Source organism: Lactuca sativa, chromosome 8 (assembly GCF_002870075.4).
Source record: "Lactuca sativa cultivar Salinas chromosome 8, Lsat_Salinas_v11, whole genome shotgun sequence".
Taxonomy (NCBI): domain Eukaryota; kingdom Viridiplantae; phylum Streptophyta; class Magnoliopsida; order Asterales; family Asteraceae; genus Lactuca; species Lactuca sativa.
The window spans coordinates 165,425,979-165,431,972 of NC_056630.2; positions in this window are offsets into that span (position 1 = coordinate 165,425,979).

The window sequence follows — 5,994 nt, forward strand, 5'->3', positions numbered from 1 at the left end:
AGCACAAAAAAGCATTTTAAGCATCTTTACTAAATATACTTGTGCTCGTGTCTAAAAGATGGTAGACACTCATCTTACAATCATCGGTTAGCATTCTAAGTTAAATCTACAAATCCTAAAAATTCCTAGTTCGCTTAAACTAATGCTCTGATACCAAATCTGACATCCCCAAATTTCACCGCCAGAAAAGACCGATTTGTTTATGCTTTGTTTTAAAATTAGAGTAATATTTTAAAGAAAACTGTTGCGAAATTTGTTCCAAGAAAACATGATAAATACTTTATCCGAGCATCTACGAAGAGATGTATTTTATTTGTTTTAAAACATTTAGGATGTCCTAGTCAATAACGACACATTAGCATAAACCGAACTTACATTCATCTACACGAATGATATACATCTCTTTAATCTCTCAGTGTAATGTGTCTTTGTATCGATACCTGTGATACAAAAATATTGAATGGGTCAGGTTTGGAAACCTGGTGAGTACATAGGCATTTCAATCCCATAATGTTATAAAATATATATAATTTAGAATTCACACAATATAAAATTTTCTCTCTCTCTCTCTCTCTCTCTCTATATATATATATATATATATATATATATATATATATAACTCTTAACCCAATCCGTTAATCCTCTCAACGAGATTAAAAACTAACCTCTCGACCTGATTCATATTCCCGGATCTAAAACTAACCTCTCAACCTGATCCATACTCCCAAATCTAATAACAAATAACTGTCTTGTCCATACCCCCGGACTAAGGAGAACTGATTATGTCTTAATCCATACTCCCAGATTAATGACTGATTATATGTCCTTTCCATACTCCCGAACTAAGGACAACTGACTATGTCTTGATCCATACTCGGATTAATGACAACTAACCTCTCGACCAGATCCATACTCCCGGATCTAAAACTAACTTCTCGACCTGATTGATATTCCCAAATCTAATAACAAATATATGTGTCATGTACATACTCCAGGAGTAAGGACAACTGACTATGTCTTAACCCATACTCCCGGATTAATGATTGATTATATGTCCTGTCCATACTATCGGACTATGGACAACTAACTATGTCTTAATCCATACTCCTGGATTAATGACAACTAACTATGTCTTAATCTATACTCCTAGATTAATGACAATTAACTAAGTCTTAATCCATACTCTCAGACTAGGGACGGATAACTATATCTAATCCATGCTTCCGGATCAATGAAATATTTTAAAAGTTCTATTCTCCGTATATATCTCGCTCATACTCATAAAGTGATTCTACCCCATAACCATTATAACAAACCTTAGGTTTACTCTTTAACCTAAGTTATCATAAACAATCAGGTATGTTCTTTAACACACAATTCAAACATCATCAAATAACTCAGACAAAACATATATTTAATACATTCAAATAATATTTGTATGAAAATCATGTTCATGAATGCGACAACGCGCTCACTTGATAACATGATTATCAGACAACACTATGGCTCTTCAAGCAATATTCTTTGATGAAACCATAATGTTTTTTCAGAAACCCGAATTCTCGGGGGAAGAGTGTCGGCTCGAAAACTCTTTCTCTCGGGATCTTCGGAGCTTTGGGACTCGCTTCGGGTGTCGGGATGATACCGGGGCTTCGGGGGTACTTTAAGAGGGCTAGATAGGGTATCAGGAGTGAGAAAGTGAAGGAATTAGCAGCTAAACCCGACTACCTTCGGTTTCTATTTATAGGGCTGATTTTTCAATTTTCACATCGTGAACCAACATTTCATGTCGTGACCTTGGACGTCATCAGGTGCGTAGTCGTGATGTTTAGTCTGTCGAGCTCTAGAAGACGTCAGCACTGAGCTCACGTCGTGAACCCCTTTTTCACGTCGTGAACTCTGACACAGTGTTGTGGTTCGCGCCCCGAAATTCCGAAATTCATAACTTTTGCATACGAGCTCCATTTTCGACGTTCTTCATATCCACGTGTAGGTGAGATTATGATCTACAACTCTCGTTTAGACTCCGTTGGCTAATTTTTACCTAAATTTTTATTATATTTATTTTTAGTAGGCCAGGACAGGAAAACTCCATTAGGAATTCTCAACTCCTTCATGAACCTTCTACAGGTAACTCGCCGATTTCATCCTTGAACTCGTCGAGTCCTTCTTCATGCAAGAAGACAAATTTAGTCCTTGACTCACCGAGTTCCTTATGAACTCGTCGATTTCATCTTCATGCAGTTGGGACATGTCTTGAACTCATCGAGTTATGTTCTTGAGCTCGCCGAGTTCCATAATCTTTAGGTTTATACTCATATCCATCTTGTTGAGTCCTCTTCTAGACTTAACCAGTTAGATCAAAACGGAAAAGGTTGGGGAACTATATCCCGGCTCGCTGAGTCCCCCAAAGTCCATCTCCATCCAATTGATTTCAATCGATTTTAATACATCCAAACCATAGATCTAACCTCCTAGGGTCCAAAATACACGTAAAGTCACAAACTTGACGTTGATGCATGGGTTATTTGGCTCAAATGGACCTAAAATGGAGTTCACAAGATGCATGGGGCTCTTTTGGCAATAAAATTGCCATCTTTATGCCATGGGAACCCTCAATGGTTCCAGATATGAAGTCATACCCCCTTAGGACCACAAAAACAAGTCATACCCCCTTAGAACCATAAAATCCCGAATATGGCTCTCCTAAAGCTTAGAAAAGGTTGAAATGAACCCCAACTAGAGATCTAAGAGATGCATGGTCAAGGTTGAAGCTTTTTACCTTAAATGAACTCGAAATGAAGCAGAACCCCTAGATCTACTTGTTTCTTCTGGAACCCCCAAGCTTCAACTTCCTTCTTCAAGCTTAAAATAACCAAAAACACACAAAAATGGCTCAAGAACACTCCAAATTCTTTAGGGTTTCGAGTTAGGGCTTTTCTGGACTGAGAGAGGCGATGGAGGCTAGGTTGGGAAAATATAAGGCATTTAAATAGGGTGAAAACCCTCAATATTAGGGTTTCACCCAGACATACCTACTAGCCGAGTCGGGCTCCCGACTCGTCGAGTAGGTTACTTAAATCTTGCGTCCAAAGTCTACTCTACTCGAAGAGTTTGGCCTCCTACTCGTCGAGTCTTAGTGTAAAGTATGTAATTATTTAAATTTAAAATACATAATGGGAGCTGCGTGTTACACCTCTCCCCCACTTATCTCAGACTTCGTCCTCGAAGTCTGCTGCTGCATCTGGAAAAAGCTTGGGGTAATGCTCTCTCATCTCGTCCTCTGGCTCCCAAGTGCATTCTGAGCCCTTGCGGTACTGCCATTGCACCTTAACTAGCTTAATCTAGTTTAGGATGTCAACCAATTGAATATCCTCTAGTGGTACCACCGCTGATTCGTCTACCAAACACTTAAGTAGCAGGGAAACGTGAAAGGTGTTGTGAATCTGAGTAAGTTCGGTTGGCAGGTCCAACCTATATGCCACTTTTCCCACCTGGGCTACAACCCTAAAAGGACCAATGTAAATGGGGGCCAACTTGCCTCGCTTCCTGAATCAGATGGAACCTTTCCAACGTGACACCTTTAGGAGGACCATATCCCTGACCTGGAACTCTAGGTCCGAACGACGTTTGTCGGCATAACTTTTATGCCTACTCTAAGCAGTTTGGAGCCTGCTCCAAACCTGTTGGATCCTCTCCATCGTATTGAGCACCTCTTCGGTACTCCCTATGACTCTCTATAGAACCTCACCCCAGCATATCGGGGTTCTCCACTTCCTCCCGTACAACATCTCGAAGGGAGGATAGTCATTACTCACGTGGTAGCTATTGTTATAGGATAATTTTGCCAAGGGAAGGTAGGTATTCCGGCTACCTACGAAGTCTAAAACGTATGCCCTTAGCATATCCTCTAATGTCTGGATGGTCCACTCGCTCTAACCTTCCGTTTGCGGGTGAAAAGCAGTGCTAAAGTGCAGACGAGTCCCGAACTCATCGTCAAGTTTCTTCCAAAATCTAGAAGTAAACCGCACGTCTCTGTTTGAAATCACGGAGACTAGCACTCCGTGTCATGCTATTACCTCACGAATGTAGAGATCGGCCAGCTTCTTGGCTGAGATGCTCTCCTGGATCGCTATGAAATGGGCACTCTTGGTCAATCGGTCCATGATGACCCATATGGAATCCACTCCCCGTGCAGTCATGGGAAGCTTGGTGATGAAATCCATGGTAATAACTGATGGGTTTTGAGCATTCTAACACTTCCTAAGTGTACATGCAACCCTAATAACCTTGGATCTATGTTTGTCAAATTATCATGCAAAGTTGAATTCCAAGGTTATATTCCTATCTAGCATATATGGGGAACAATTCCTAACTTGAATGAAAGATAGAATAACTTACCTTGTTGTTGCTTATGTTCCTTGAAACCTTGTGAGCCTAGCACCCCAAGTGTGATGCCTCAAATGCTTCACACAACACCAAATGCTCTTGGAAAGACTTTTGAGAGAATACACACTTCTTGAAATCGGCCTAGCCCTCTTGTTTCTTATGTGTAGCCGATTTTGGTGGACAATGGGACTATTATATAGTGTTGACACATCTAGGGTTACACCATGTAAACCCTAATGTGTCATGACTCTTCATTTCCATGACCCATGGGTTTGTAACTCCCATGGAGCATCCATGGAGCATCCTATGGGTAGAACCCAACTTGATAATCCATGGAGCCTCTTAGCCCACTATACAAGATATGAATGATTTACATAATCAACCCATATATTTAATTAGTTATCTTTTGATAACTTAATTAATTCCAAATTAATTCTTTGATCAAACTAATCAAATAATATTATTAATATATTTGAACTTATAATATATTAATAATCTCCAAGTGTTATTCTTCTCATTTAGTCTATCCAATTGCATGGTGCCATGCAACCCAAATGGACCATGCCGGGTCGGGTCAAGTACTAACCAGAAATAGTTATGGACTTAGACACCTTATCCAATAGTCTCCGACTTGGATAAGTCTAATAACTATAACTCCAGTACTTTAGGAACCGACCGGCAATCGTAGCTCTTTCACGGTCTCTCGGAACTGAGAAGATGTTGATACGCCATTTAAGATAAGTGATCATATAATCCTCTGTTCCAGATATCAGCCGGACAAATACATGGAACAATGTATTACTTATTGTCCAGCAGTTTGTTTCTCGATTTCCGATTTGTTTCACAAAGAGCTTAATTGAACACATCAACTTAGTTCTGACCGGGCCCGGTACATAGGTCAAAACAAAATCATCTAGGGGCCCAGATATCAGCTTCTAATCCATGAAGGAACAGATAAACTTCAACTCATATGTTTGTTTTACCACTCATTGAATTATACACAAAAGCATGTTTTATAACATCGAGTTACCAATGCGTTTTCGTACAATCAATGCATAACCAACTTGTAAGTAACAAATCATATCTCTAGTTTTGAAGACTTATATGATATTACCGTCTCACGATCACTCGAGATAGAATTCCATGAAGTGATTCCTGTGAGCGTGGGTTGAGTCCAATGCTCAGAACTTATGAGCACTCATGATTGTTGTAGCCTTGCCTAACACCTTAGACCTCTGCAACCAATCATGATAGTCTTGATTCATACCTACTTCCGACATATGACTGACTGTGGAGGTTTGAATAATATGTTATACCAAACAAAATTATTCTGGAAGTCAAAACATGCAAAAGAAATATAGTAAATGATCGACAAGAGATAGAAACACTTTACTCATAAATAAAACACCTTTTATTCATCATCTAATGTCAATTACACTTTACAAATTTCTGGGTTATCTAACTACTAAATCTAATATCATCCTTCAGCCCTATGCTCCGAGCATGATGAAGATGCTTAACCCGAGTCAGTCCCTTCGTGACGGGATCTGCTGGGTTCTCATCCGATGATAACCTCTTTGCCGTGAGGAGTCCTTCTTCTATCCG